The sequence below is a fragment of the Trachemys scripta genome, chromosome 25 (assembly GCF_013100865.1).
Source record: "Trachemys scripta elegans isolate TJP31775 chromosome 25, CAS_Tse_1.0, whole genome shotgun sequence".
Lineage (NCBI taxonomy): Eukaryota > Metazoa > Chordata > Testudines > Emydidae > Trachemys > Trachemys scripta.
In genome coordinates this window covers 4802964-4818265 of record NC_048322.1, presented here as the reverse complement: position 1 = coordinate 4818265, position 15302 = coordinate 4802964, and the positions used below count along the sequence as shown (strand labels likewise).

The following is a 15302-nucleotide window of genomic DNA, read 5'->3' as shown; positions in this document are numbered from 1 at the left end:
TGATACGGTACCGCATGAGGAATTATTGGTTAAACTGGAAAAGATGGGGATCGATATGAAAATCCAGAGGTGGATAAAGAACTGGTTAATGGGGAGACTGCAGCGGGTCGTACTGAAAGGTGAACTGTCAGGTTGGAGGGAGGTTACCAGTGGAGTTCCTCAAGGTTCGGTTTTGGATCCGATTTTATTTAATCTATTTATTACTGACCTCGGAACCAAATGTAGGAGTGGGCTGATAAAGTTTGCAGATGACACAAAGTTGGGAGGTATTGCCAGTTCGGAGAAGGATCGGGATATCCTGCAGGGAGATTTGGATGACCTTGTAAACTGGAGTAATAGTAATAAGATGAAATTTAAAAGTGAGAAGTGTAAGGTTATGCATTTAGGGATGACTAACAAGAATTTTAGTTATAAGCTGGGGACGCATCGGTTGGAAGTAACGGAAGAGGAGAAGGACCTCGGAGTCCTGGTTGATCGCAGGATGACTATGAGTCAGCAATGTGATGTGGCCGTGAAAAAAGCTAATGCGGTCTTGGGATGCTTTAGGCGAGGTATTTCTAGTAGGGATAAGGAGGTGCTGGTTCCGTTATACAAGGCACTGGTGAGACCTCATTTGGAGTACTGTGTGCAGTTCTGGTCTCCCATGTTTAAAAAGGATGAATTCAAACTGGAACGGGTACAGAGAAGGGCCACTAGGATGATCCGAGGAATGGAAAACCTGTCGTATGAAAGGAGACTCGAGGAGCTCGGTTTGTTTACCTTAACCAAAAGAAGGCTGAGGGGGGATATGATTGCTCTCTTTAAATATATCAGAGGGATAAATACAAGGGAGGGAGAGGAATTATTTCAGCTCAGTACTAATGTGGACACAAGAACAAATGGATATAAACTGGCCGTCGGGAAGTTTAGGCTTGAAATTAGACAAAGGTTTCTAACCATCAGAGGGGTGAAGTTCTGGAACAGCCTTCCGAGGGAAACATTGGAGGCGAAAGACCTCTCTGGCTTTAAGATTAAGCTTGATAAGTTTATGGAGGGGATTGTTTGATGGGATAACGTGATTTTAGTCAATAGATCAATAACGTGCCATCGCTGGTAATTAGTAACAATGGTCAATGATGGGATATTAAAAGTTACTACAGAGAACTTTTTCTGGAGGGTCTGGCTGGAGAATCTTGCCCGCATGCTCAGGGTTCAGCTGATTGCCATATTTGGGGTTGGGAAGGAATTTTCCTCCAGGGTAGATTGGCAGAGGCCCTGGAGGTTTTTCGTCTTCCCCTGCAGCATGGGGCAGGGGTCGCTTGTTGCAGGATTCTCTGTGACTTAAAGTCTTTAAATCATGATTTGGGGACTTCAACAGCTGAGTCAAGGGAGAGAATTATTCCAGGAGTGGGTGGGTCAGCTTTTGTGGCCTGCATCATGCGGGAGGTCAGACTAGATGATCATAGTGGTCCCTTCTGACCTTAAAGTCTATGAGTCTAAAGGGGGCACAGCAGTTTAGCTGCTTCCTAAGCATGCAGAGTTGATAAACCAGGAGCAGCACTAGGGGGCAGGCAAAGCTAAAAGGCCTGTCATTGTGAAACATAGCGGCTCAAATGAGGTGGTGTCAAAACCCCTGGCTTGGGTTCTAGGACAGAATTGCTCTCTGCTCAGTGGGCTCTCCTGTAAGAGCTAATAGGTAGGCAGAAGAAGCAGAGAAGGTTGTGCTGTGGTAAATCAAGGCACAGGAAGATTGTTCCTCTTGGGATTTGTGTTGCTCTTGTGAACCTGCTGGAGGAAGCTGAAGCATCATTTGAATTTGTGTCAATGCATTGGCCTGGGCTCTGGTATTGACAGTGAGCACAGGGGGGGTCCTTCAGCCTCTTTTCCCAAGGTATGATCATAGGTGGTATCTGTGGTGTAGTGGTAATTATGGTGGTCTAACATGCAGAAGGTATCTGGTTCAAAATCAGCCAGGAGCATTGGTGCTTCTGGTTCTTTTAGTCCAAGTCCTTTCTCAAATACATCCATAATTCATATGCTTTCTTCTTCATTAGTTTTTCCTTCCATTAATCTTTTAAGGGCAAAAGGAGGGGGTTAGCCCAGGAGGAAAAATGTTCAGCATCCACCACTTGTTGAATCAAGGAAGATTTTGTTACCACCCTTACACATCAAGCTGGGTCTGATGAAGAACTTTGTCAAGGCCATTGACAAAACACAAGCAGCTGTCAAGTACCTCCTTGGAAAATTTCCAAGGTTAAGTGAAGCTAAGATAAAGGAAGGTGTCTTTGTTGGTCCTCAGATTCGTGAACTTCTTCGAGATGATGCATTTGACCATGCACTGCGTGGCAAGGAAAAGACGGCATGGAAAGCCTTCCAGTTAGTGGCAATAAATTTTCTCGGAAACAACAAGGCAGACAACTACAGGTTGTTGGTGGAAAACCTCCTCAAGGCATACAAAAGCCTTGGTTGCAACATGTCACTAAAGATACATTTTTTGCACTCTCATCTAGATTTTTTTCCACCGAACTGCGGAGCAGTGAGCGACGAGCACAGCGAGCGATTTCACCAGGACATTGCAACAATGGAGAAACGCTATCAGGGCAAATGGAGCCCATCAATGCTTGAAAAAAAAACAGAAGTACTTGTGGCACCTTAGAAACTAACAAATTTATTAGAGCATAAGCTTTCGTGGACTACAGCCCACTTCTTCAGATGCATACCAAAGTGGGCTGTAGTCCACGAAAGCTTATGCTCTAATAAATTTGTTAGTCTCTAAGGTGCCACAAGTACTCCTGTTCTTTTTACGGATACAGACTAACACAGCTGCTACTCTGAAACCATCAATGCTTGCAGACTATTGCTGGACAGCGACAAGAGATGCTCCATTTAATGAATACAAGAGACAAGCCAAGAAGCGCCGAGTAGACACTGAATAGGACTAAACTATGTACATAAGTTTTTTGCCTTTTGTTTCATAATAAATTTTATTTATATAACCCTTGCTGATTTTTAAAGTGTTACATAAACAGGACAGGTGAAATATTATCATGTAAAGCAACCATAAACACATGAAAAGACCTAGGTTTACAATTCATGATTAAAACTCTACTATCTACACAAGATACATAGACATAAAATGTAAAAACTTAAATATCTTAGAAACAGTAGCCAATCAGTTGTTTTAATTGTCATATTTGAATTCAGCACATCAAAATACATAATAAATAGCACATTTTATTTCTGAAGCAGACGACTTCTCAAAAATTGTAGACCAGTGTTATTATTATATAGGTTAGGCTAGCTAGCAAGCAAGGATATAAATGATTTGCCCAGCTCTACTTGTATGAAAGGTCCACAATGGGAACATACCTATGCTTAGTGATGAGCTGCTAAAATCTTAACAACCGATTCCCTATAAAAAGTTATGATTTAAGGGATGTGCCACAGGATGTATTTTTTGTACCAATTGGGTTACCATACATCCGTATATTCCCGGGAGGAATTTTTAAATTTTAAAAATTCCGCCCAGATGGCGATTTAAGAACCAAAAAGTCTGACATCTCCAGGAAAATATGGATGTATGTTAAAGCCTAAAGTTATTTTTTAAGAAGATGGGCCTGAACTAGAAATGAGCTCTGTTTCACATGTATGGGTCCCCACCACTCCCTGCGGGTGTGCTAGGGTGACCAGATGTCCCAATTTTATAGTGACACACTTGATTTTGGGGTCTTTTTCTAATATAGGCTCCTATTACCACCCCATCCCGATTTTTCACACTTGCTGTCTAGTCACCCCAGGGTGTGCACATGTGTGGGTCCCAGCTGCTCCCTACCCCCCTTATTGAAGCAGGTGTGCAGGGTTACTGCCCTGGGAACTGCAGGGCACCAGTGGACATGGGGCTGGCTGCAGACAGGCATGTGGGACAGGTTTAGCTGGAGGCAGGGGGTGCAGCAGAGGCTGGCTGTGGGCAGCGTGGTGGGTACTCACATGGGGATGGCAGCTTGAAGCAGCAGGACGCAGGCCATGCCCAGCAGACAAGCCAGGGACCCACCAAGCAGCAGCAGGAGCGCCAGGGCCAAAGGTCCGAGGAGCAGCAGCAACAACAGGGCCAGGAGGCAGCCCACGTGGCTCCCTCAGTGCAGCGCAGTGCCCCCCGGTGGCTGCAAGAAGGAATTACATGCCTCCCGGGCGGAGCCCATCAAAGCTTCCCTCGCAGAGAAGCCAGTTAACAAGCGGTTCTAAAACTGCTTCAAAATTTAACAACTGGTTCGTGCGAACTGGAGCGAACCAGCTCCAGCTCACCACTGCCTATGCTCTGTTATGAGGCCGTTTGATTTTCACATGGTCTCCAAAACCTATCTGAGCATGATGAAGTATCCGTTGAGGAGACAATGAGTGAAGATATGGGTTGAAAAGCTTCTTTCCCTGACTGGAAATCAATTCCGGGTCGCAGTGGTGAAAACACTGAAATGTAATGAATAGACTAGACCACCAGAGAGGTAACAGCAGGGCCGGCTTTAGCAGGTGCGGGGCCCCATGCCGGGATGCGAATTGTCTGGCGCCCCCCTCCGCCCCAACCCTGCCCCGGCCCTGCCCATTGGATCCCTCCCCAAATCCCCGCCCTGGCCCCACCTCCTCCCCAAGCACGCCGCATTCCTCCTCCTCACCCCTCCATCCCAAGCTTGCGCTGATCAGCTGTATGGCAGCGCAAACACTGGAGGGAGGGGGGAGAAGCAGGACTCGGCTTTTTCTTTTTTTCCCTGCTCCGCCGGCAGCCCCTGACGTTGCGGGGCCCTCTTAGGCGCAGGGCCCCATTCCGGGGAATCAGCCGAATTGGCTTAAAACTGGCCCTGGGTAACAGTGGGTGTTTTTTATCACCTGTACTAGGCTTTCTCTGGCTCCTCTGTCTAATTTTAGAACCTGGTACTTTCTCCATTGCCCTGAGGGGACAAGAACCAAGGGTTAAGGATCCTCTGTGCTCAGGGTCACAAACTGAGCCCAACCAAAGGCTTTGACACAAATTCAAATGATGCTTCAGCTTCCTCCACAAGGATCACAAGAGTAACACAAACAAACCACAAGAAGAACAATCCTCTTCTGCTTTCATTTAGGCCCATTGCAACCCTCTCCACTTCTTCTTCCTCCTATCTAGAGGCTCTTCCAGGAAAACACATGGAGCTAATACCATCTCTTTCCTTGAAGCCCAGGGAGGGGTTTTGATACCACCTCACATGAGCTAGCAGGAGTTACATTCCATCCAATGGGGCCCTTAGCTTTGCCTGCTCCCTAGCCTTGCTCTCTTGAGGCTCTGAGGCTGAAAATATCTCTTCCTGTCTCTGAGCTTTAGTAGAAGAGGAAGAGAGGTCAAATTGACATTTCCATTATCCTCTGAGAGTGCGAGAGAATTTTCTCCTCTTCCATTCTAGCCTAGCTAAGAGAGGGAAAAATAACCCTCCAGGAGCTGACTGTCCCCCTTCAGTGATCTTTCGCTTCTCTACTTCTTCCTACATTGGCTCCATCCCTGCATTGGGCATATAAGTACTTTTGTGTCATATCCTTCCCAGCTCTCTTTATTTTCATGGAGATTGTTTCAGGGTGCGTACGGAGTCAGCTTTCTGCCTATCGACTGGATCACACTGTATTCATTTCTTGTATATTTCTCTAACTCCTCGTTACTGCATTTGTGATGATTTATAAAAATCAGCCTGAGAGTAAAACAAGATGGCAATAAAAATGAATATACTGTGCTAAAAATACCAATGGAACAGTAAGGAAATTTGTAACTCAGAGCTTGCATTAACATCATTTGAAGACATGCAAGATGATGAGTGTTCAAAAATATTATGGGAAAAACATTATTTAAAAAGGAAAATGTGATGTTGTATGTTAAAAGGAGGGGGTTAGAGAGTTCCAATTATTATGTTCTGATTCCTCACACCCCCAACCCTGCTTAGCCAGGAAAGTAGTGGAAATGTGATCATCAGTCAATAGATTTCTCTGACATGAAAAGGATACATGAGGCTGTTTGTAGTTAGCTCAACATAAACAAAAGTGAGGGGAAAACTGTTGGCTGGGAGCTAAATACACAGGACAAAGGGTTCGGATTCTTCTACACTCAGATTTGTTATGTAGCTGGCAGTCTCCTAAATGATGGTCTGTTCCTTCCCTCAAAATGCAGGCTAACCCTCTCCTTTTGAACTTAAAGCTCCATGAAAGGAAAAAAATAATGAGTAAGAAAGCATAGAAGCTATGGATATAGTTGAAAAAGGACTTGGAGTGATAAAAGACCAAAAGAGAGAAAGCAGAAATGTTTCTGCCTGGTTTTGAACCAGGGACCTTGTGTGTGTTAGGCAAATGTGATAGCCACTACACTACAGAAACCAGCTACTGTTGCTTTTGGGGGCCTTTTCTAAGGCTCTCTCAGTAGCCACTACACTAGCTGATTCCCTTTGAAGAACAGGGAAACAAAGGGCATCAAGAGCGTATGTGTTTTGGATAAGTCAAGAAAAGGGAGCAGCATTGTCCCCCTCAGGTAGCCCCTGTTCATTTCCAGGTTAGAAAGCAAAACTCTTCTGCAAAAATATCAAAACAATGTTGTGTTTCACTTCACTTCATAAGTACAGTTGTGTGTCAATTAAATGATGACCCTAAAGTTTCATAAAAGCAAAGAACACTAAACAAAAATGTGTGGGAAATATGGATGTATTTGAGGAAATGGCTTGGAATGAAGGAAGACAAAAATTGATTGGTAGAGAGAAAAGGCACTGTTTCCCCCTGGTTTGGAACTTCTCTCACAACTACTGTAATAGAAATGCTAAGCAAATGGAGTTCTATTGTTCGAAAGGAGATTGAAGTGAGGCCATTTTCTCCAGATAGAAGAAAATGGTCATGTCAGGAGTGGGATTTGAAACCACATCTCTATGCAGAGATCAGAATAGAACACGCAAGAGATAGGAAAAAAGAGTTTTAAAAATGGGACTTTAGACCACTCCACCATCCTAATAGTACAGAGAATATGACCTAACAACCCTAGTTTTCATTAATATTTGATGAACTCTTTAGGGAGGTTGAGATGGTGCATCTCTTTCAACTCCTAAGAACCTTCTATGGCACAGCTGATTTTTAGACACACTCACCCAGACCTAAAGTTACAGGTTTCCTGGAACTCCATGAGTTCTGAGGTGTTGTAATCTCCCTGCTCACATTTTAAGTGAACCAAAGATGGTTGCTAGCATTCTGAGATAGTAATGGTGAACCTCAAAATGCTGCCATGTGGGCCAGTCAATTAAGCAACCACCACCCACAACCTCTACCACTATAACATCCTGTCTGGCAAGAACTCACTTATCAATAGATGGGTGGATATTCCTCATTGCTTTGTTGTTCTATCACTGTAGTCCCCACTTCCCAATTGTTTGTCTGTATTATCTCTGTCTGGTTTTGTGATTGTTTCTGTCTGCTGTATAATTAATTTATTGGGTGTAAACCAATTAAGGTGGTGTGATAATCATGTTACAATATGTTAGGATTGGTTAGTTAAATTTCAATAAAATGACTGGTTAAGGTATAGCTAAGCAGAATTCAAGTTTTACTATATAGCCTGCAGTCAAGAAGGAAGTGTGGGGGTGAATTGGAGTTATGTTTTGCTAAGGGGGTGGAATGGGAAGAGGGACACAGGCAAGGCTCTGTGGTGTCAGAGCTGGGAAGGGGGATACTGAGGAAGGAAATTGGAATCATTGCTTGCTGGAAGATTACCCCAAAAAACATTGAATTGTTTGCACCTTTGACTTGGGGTATTGCTGCTCTCTGTTCATGCGAGAAGGACCAGGGAATGGGAGGGTGAAGGGATAAACCCTCTGTCATAACTATAAAGGGAAGGGTAATAGCTGTCCTGTGAACAGTACTATAAAACCCCTCCTGGCCAGAGACTCCAAAATCCTTTTCCCTGTAAAGGGTTAAGAAGCTCAGGTAACCTGGCTGGCATCTGACCCAAAGGACCAATAAGGGGACAAGATACTTTCAGATCTTGGGGGGGGGGGAGGCTGTTGTTTGTGTTCTTTGTTTGGGAGTGTGTTCGTTCTCGGGACTGAGAGGGACCAGACATCAATCCAGGTTCTCCACATCTGTCTAAACAAGTCTCTCCTATTTCAAACTTGTAAGTAAATAGCCAGGCAAGGCATCTTAGTTTTCCTTTGTTTTTCTCAACTTGTAAATGTACCTTTTACTAGAGTGTTTATCTTTGTTTGCTGTACTTTGAACCTGAGACTAGAGGGGAGTCCTCTGAGCTCTTTAAGTTTGATTACCCTGTAAGGTTAATTTCCATACTGATTTTACAGAGATGATTTTTACCTTTTTCTTTAATTAAAAACCTTCTTTTTAAGAACCTGATTGATTTTTCCTTGTTCAAGATCCAAGGGGTTTGGATCTTGATTCACCAGGAGTTGGTGGGAGGAAGGAGGGGAATGGTTAATTTCTCCTTGTTTTAAGATCCAAGGGGTTTGGATTTGTATTCACCAGGGATTTGGTGAAGGTTTTTCAAGGTTTCCCAGGAATGGAATCCATTGAAATGGTGGCAGCCAAACCAGAGCTAAGCTGGTAGTTAAGCTTAGAAGTTTTCATGCAGGCCCCTACATTTGTACCCTAAAGTTCAAAGTGGGGATCCAGCCTTGACACCCTCTAACAAGTATATCTTTCAGGGTGTGAAAAATCCATACACCCCAAACCAGTATAGTTAAGCTGACCTAAGCCCTGGTTAGATAGTGCTAAATGAAAGGAAAGATTTTTCTGTCAATGTAGCTATTAGAGGGATGGAAAATTCCTCCACTGACTGCAGCAACTGTCTACTCCAAAGTCCTATAGCAGTGTCACAACAGTATTTTAAGTGTAGCCAGCCTAAGGGGATCTTCCTCCAGTTTAGCACCATGGATCCCCAGCACTAAGACAACAGCAATTACAATACACTAACATTCCCATAGCTGGCAGGATTTGAACCTGTGTGTGGAAGACTGCAATGGATTTCTAGTCTATTACCTTAACCACTCAGCCACAGCTACTCAATATATAGCTGCTTTACTACACAATGATTCTGTTCTCACAGAATTGTCACTTCAAATTGCTTGCTCAAACCAACTCCCCCAGCACACTCACAGCTGTGCATTAGTGTAAGTGTGTCCATGGCTGAACAGCAAGAATTCCTGGCCATTTCCCTTCCGGCTGGAGCATGATTAGAGTGTATTTGTGGGTAACGACATTGCTATATATTGTCGTTCACTCCCCACTTTGACAATTCAGACAGTCCCTTTCCTATTCAAATCTTTAGCATATCATTCCAATAGCAGGGGGCAGGATTTCTATGGGGCACTGAAATTTTTCAGGGGATTGGTGCATGAACTCAGCCTTGCATTCCACCCTTTATGTTTCATGGACTAACAACAGCAGCAGAAAGAAAGAGCTGAGCCAATATCTCACTGTCAGAGGTGAAGGTGGCCAGATCCCCTCTGTCTGACCATTGCCATTGCAGGAGAGAAGGTTACAATACAATTGAAAGCCCTGGCTCAGACAAGAGACACAGGGAGGTTTTGCTGTTCATGGATCTGTGCAAAGGAAATTGTGTCTCTGTGTGAAATTGAGGAGGGAAATGAAATGTCCACATGGTGACCCAGTGCCATAAGGAATGTGGGTGAAGGACTCAGGCTGAGAAATGATTTTACAGGGGTTCGTATAAATTTATTGCACTGATTAAAAACCATGGCTAAAAGGCAGCCACTGTTGTTAGTACTTGAAACTGCGTGGGGACACTCAAGTGGGTGTCAAGTCCATTGCCTTAACCAGGGGTAGTCAATTATTTTATCAAGATCCACATTTCTTGGTCAAGGTATAGTCAATGTCTAGACTCCAGAGAAAATAGTACATTCATGATAATAAGAAGAATATAGAAAGATTTTTCTGTCAATATGGGCATAATTATGATGATTGTTTCATGTTTCACTCTTTATATCTTTCACCACCATCTTTCCCTTTAGTCTCGTAGTTTACCAAGGGTAAAACTAAACATCTCTTCAGATACAAGGCAGTGTTTGTGTTCATTCCTGCTAGCTACACAGGGGTTTGATGTATCTGCTTTCAGTCCTCCACCTCTGCTGGGATAAGTAACATTTCAGGCTGTCACTGAACTGAAGAAGGGAGATGATTTTTTGACAGGTTACACCTCCTCTTAAAGGCGTTTGTCTAGCTTGCAGCCCTGGTTCCCAGGTCTCTCCGGAGGAAAGAAAGTTTCTGTGCAAAATACCAAAATTTTAACAGACAGGACAGAGAAGCAATGGCCACATGATGGGGCCAGTATGTATCACAACATGGTTCTTTTATGTGGGATGACTCTGAACACTGACTGATCTCCATTCCCTTGTATTTGAAGAGATGTTTAGTTTTGCACTTGGGAACCTATAAGGCTGAAGCAATTTTATGGATGGTGACACTATGATTGAAGGGTTATTTAATGTTGTAAAAATTATTAAAAACACTTAGCTTAAACTTGAACTGCCTGTTGTTAAAGGCTGGTATTCCCATGTCAGTTCCATAAGCTCTGCTAGAAATGCCCTGGGTTCTTTCATGCCTCAGTGGGAACTAAAGGGAATTGTCCCATGCTGCCCTTGGCTCCAGGCTGATTTTTCTGGGGAGGGGACATGGAATTGATTTGTGTGCTGTTGAGAAGGCAGCCAGACCTGTTTTCAGTGAACGAGAACTCCCAGCAACTTCCCAGCCCAACCCAGGCTGCTGCCCCTGTCCCAGCCTCTGTTCCCCTGGGGTCCCTGCATGTTTGACTCTAGAGCATGCAGGGAGCAGCAGCTGAGGCACAGGACAACCTGGGCTGGGCAGATGCTAGGAGCACAGCACCAGAGGCCTATACTGGCTCCCTCCTCAGCAGAAAACAATAAGTCCCCACACACACCCTGGGACAGCAGCCTGGAGGCAAGGGCAGTGCCGAGTGGGGGTTTCTCTTTTCCTCTTCCTGGGGTGAGTAGGCACCTGGGGGTGTTTCTAGCACAGCAGTTGGAACTGAATTGGGGAACCAGCTTTTAATAACAGACAGCTCAAATTCAGACTAATTTTGTTACAATTTTCTTTATAATGTAAAATAATTCAAAAGTAAATGGGCAGGAATTATTGGAACTCTTTTCTCCTAGTATACTCGGTCATAGAAAGGAATGGCTTTTTGGCTTTTCATGATACGGGAGTCAGGTTTGTTCACTGTTCAGAATCAATGTGCACAGAAGCCTATTGTGTTTCATTTCTTAGGTTCTGCTGCCATCGTGTAACCATTTTCTTCCCCTCCTTTCTTTCCAAAGCGCAGAGCCCAATTCCTCCAGGGAGAGAAGGACATCTTTCTTCTTTCCTTCCTAAGGAGCCCCCTTCCTTGGAGAGCCCTTTGCTGGGATCTGGGTGGGGAACAGCCGTGTCAAGGCTGTATCCCCACTTTGAACTTTAGGGTACAAATGTAGGGGCCTGCATGAAAACTTCTAAGCTTAACTACCAGCTTAGCTCTGGTCCGCTGCCACCATTTCCCAATTGGATTCCCTCCCTGGGAAGCCTTGAGAAACCTTTCACCAATTCCCTGGTGAATACAGATCCAAACCCCTTGGATCTTAAAACAAGGAGAAATTAACCATTCCCCTCCTTCCTCCCACCAACTCCTGGTGAATACAGATCCAACCCCCTTGGATCTAAAACAAGGAAAAATTAACCATTCCCCTCCTTCCTCTCACCAACTCCTGGTGAATCAAGATCCAAACCCCTTGGATCTTAAAACAAGGAAAAATCAATCAGGTTCTTAAAAAGAAGGTTTTTAATTAAAGAAAAAAGGTAAAAATCATCTCTGTAAAATCAGTATGGAAATTAACCTTACAGGGTAATCAAACTTAAAGAGCTCAGAGGACTCCCCTCTAATCTTAGGTTCAAAGTACAGCAAACAAAGATAAACACTCTAGTAAAAGGTACATTTAGAAGTTGAGAAAACAAAGGAAAACTAAGATGCCTTGCCTGGCTATTTACTTACAAGTTTGAAATAGGAGAGACTTGTTTAGAAAGATGTGGAGAACCTGGATTGATGTCTGGTCCCTCTCAGTCCCGAAAGCGAACGCACTCACAAACAAAGAACACAAACAAAAGCCTTCCCCACCTCAAGATCTGAAAATATCTTGTCCCCTTATTGGTCCTTTGGGTCAGATGCCAGCCAGGTTACCTGAGCTTCTTAACCCTTTACAGGGAAAAGGATTTTGGAGTCTCTGGCCAGGAGGGATTTTATAGTACTGTACACAGGAGAGCTGTTACCCTTCCCTTTATAGTTATGACAAGCCGTTTCTGAGGATTAATTTAACATCATATTTGGTGTTGATATATAGATTTTACAGCCAGACTAGATCACTATGTATCTCTGCTCTCACCTGATTCACAACAGAGTCCAGAGAATTTTATGCAGTGACTCCTACATTCACCCCAAAATCTTCTGGCTGAAGGAGGAGGGTTCATTCAGAAAGTCATCGTGTTTGGATGTAAAGGTGTGAAATGATGGGAAAATTGGCCCCTCTTTCAAGTTTAAATTTTGTAACTTCTACATCTAGACCGGGGTGTCCAACCTGAGCATGAGAAGGAGCCAGAATTTAACAATGTACACTGCCAAATGTACACCTTTGTATGTAACTACTTAGTCAATTGTGAACCTTCCTATCATTATTATTATAACTTTGAAATAATGATGATGATGTACACTTGGCTCTATATCCCAGTGTGCCCTGGACTTCTACAGGTTGCATTCGCCAATCCAAACATTTGGCACTTGCAGATGGGTACCTCTGTATTGTGCCTGATTCTTGTACAGCTATGAAAGGCTGACACATGTTGATATTTCCCCCTCTTTTTAACAAGCACTAATACCAAGCCTGGCTAAGGCTGGGAAGAGAAAGAGAGAGCAGCAAGTTTCCCCTATTGTTTCCTGCTCACTTTTTCTTGACTAGTTTCTCCTCTGCACCAACTTGCCTTTTTTTTACTTTGTGAGCCTGGCTAGCTCAGTTGGTAGAGCATCAGACTTTTAATCTGAGGGTCCAGGGTTCAAGTCCCTGGTCAGGTGATAAATTATTCTTGAAGATCTTAAAAATCTGTCTTCCTGGAGTCCTCTTCAATGTTACTTTTTCTCTTCAGGATTTTGCCTTTCCTAAGAAGGGCCTTTGTGTGTGCGGGATTGAAGGGGCAACTTCCTGACATCCCGTATGTCCTTGCAGGCTGGAGGAATAAAGGCCTCTGGGCATATAGCATGTTCCTCCCCTGAACACACACACAAACACACAGAATATCCTTAAGGAATTAGAATCACCTGCTGCCTTCCCCTGTCCTGCTGGATCCACAAATGACGATGCTCTTCAGCCCAAACCCATGTCCCCTCTATTCGCAGTGCCCCTTAGTCCCAACCCACAGGCCCTCCTATGCACACTGCTCCCCACTCCCAACCAGAGCCTACTCCTCTTCACCCTTCTTCTCTGTCTCAACCCACAGCCTCCTCCTATTCCAAGTGCCCCTCAATCCTAATATACAGCCCCCTCTTCCTCACACTGCTCCTCAATCCCAACCCACAGCGCTTCCTATTCCCAGTGCCCCTCAATCCCAACCCGCAGCCCCCCCATGCTGCTCTTCAATCCCAACCCACAGCCCCCTCCTTTTTATAGTGCTCCTCAATCCCAACCCACAGCTCCCTCCTTTCCTCCAGCAGCAGGTGCTGCACACACTCTCAGGAAATTTTTCTTTCAAGGTTTTGTATATGAGTCTGCATGTGGATTTTACAGTATGTTGGAAATTTCTATATTAAATATGTAAGCAGGGTCTGAATGAGCTCTCCCCTGACATCTAGTGATGAACTGTGGAAGAGGACTTCAGGAGCAGATCTCATTTGCATGGGCACACACACCCTGTGAGTGACTAGCCAAGTACAAAAGCAGTTTCTCCTCCCTTGGTGTTCACACCTCAACTGCTAGAAGAGGGCCTCATCCTCCCTGATTGAACTAACCTCATTATCTCTAGACTGATTCTTGCCTGCATATTTATACCTCCCTCTGGAAAATTCCACTACATTCATGTGACGAATGAAATAATGATGATGAAAGCTTATGCTCTTATACGTCTGTAAGTCTATAAGGTTCCACAGGACTCTTTGTCACTTTTTACAGATCCAGGCTAACAAGGCTACCCCTCTGATACTTGGCATCCTGTCTATGTGCTCAGCATGATGGGATTGCTTGCTGAAATGATCACTTTGGGTTGGTGTTGGATTCCCCATTTCCTTATTATTGGGGCAGGAGAAATAAAGGGTTTTTCTCATTGTTGTATGAATCGAGGGCAGCAGAACTGTGCTTGGCAGACCCCGACTGAGGAACTCACCCTCAACTGAATAGCACTTGCTAGGCAGAGGACATGGGTTCCAAAGCCAAGTGGGCTGGGGTTTGGGTTCTAATACTAAAATTTAGGTGGTAGACCAACTTTAGGATAGTGGTGGTTGTGGAGGGATGAGTGAGTTTCTAGACAACATGATGAGTATGTAAAAAGCAACAGAGGGTCCTGTAGTACCTTTAAGATTAACAGAAGTATTGGAGCATAAGCTTTCATGCGTGAATGCCCACTTCATCAGATGCAAGTATGGTGCCTTCTTATTTTCCCCCTTTTCCACCCAGGATGGGAGGTGAACTCTACAGATGTACTTCTGGGCTTGCACTGACTAAGGACAACAACTGTGAGTGGGGTGCAGAAAGGGGATGACTCATGTTAAAGGACTTTTGGTTGAAGAACCTGAGGGAAAAGGACACTGCCCAGCTTATTTGGGAATGGGTCTTTTCCTCGTGGTTAATGTTTATGTGTTGGGGCTGCTGACATGACTTCTACTAACCCTGGGCTTACATTGCAATGGAGACATCCCTGATAGTGAATCTATGCTGTGATAAAAGCCCTGTGGCCCGGCTGGCCTGGATTATCTGACTTCAGCTCCTGGGGCTCAGGTTGTGAGGCTAAAAACTGCAGTGTAGACATTTGGGCTCAGACTGGAGCCCAGGCTCGGAGACCCTCACCCCTCGTGGGGTCTCAGAGGCTGGGCTGAAGCCTAAGGGTCTACACTGTAATTTTATAACCCTGCAGCACAAGTCCCACAATCCTGAATCAACTGACCCAGGGTTTCAGAATAGTGACTTGGGTGTGTTTATGACACGGTAGACATAATGTTAGAGTATGTCCACACTGCAGTGAAACACCCAGGGCTGCCCCCTGCCAGCTCAGGCTCCCAGGGCTTG

At 44.5% G+C, this 15302-nt stretch overlaps 2 protein-coding genes and 2 non-coding genes across 6 annotated transcripts in view; 2 read left to right on the top strand and 2 right to left on the bottom strand.

Moving 5' to 3' along the window:
* The window catches only part of LOC117869997 (zinc finger protein 883-like), a 929932-nt gene that overhangs the window by 354626 nt on the left and 560004 nt on the right, over window positions 1-15302 (top strand). The window lies entirely within an intron of this gene.
* Window positions 1-15302, bottom strand: part of LOC117870029 (zinc finger protein 501-like) — a 561112-nt gene that overhangs the window by 294567 nt on the left and 251243 nt on the right. The gene's annotated exons all lie outside the window — the stretch shown is intronic.
* Window positions 6288-6360, bottom strand: TRNAV-AAC. Its single transcript has one exon. It is a non-coding gene; the product is annotated as a tRNA-Val (tRNA).
* On the top strand, window positions 13030-13102 carry TRNAK-UUU. Its single transcript has one exon. It is a non-coding gene; the product is annotated as a tRNA-Lys (tRNA).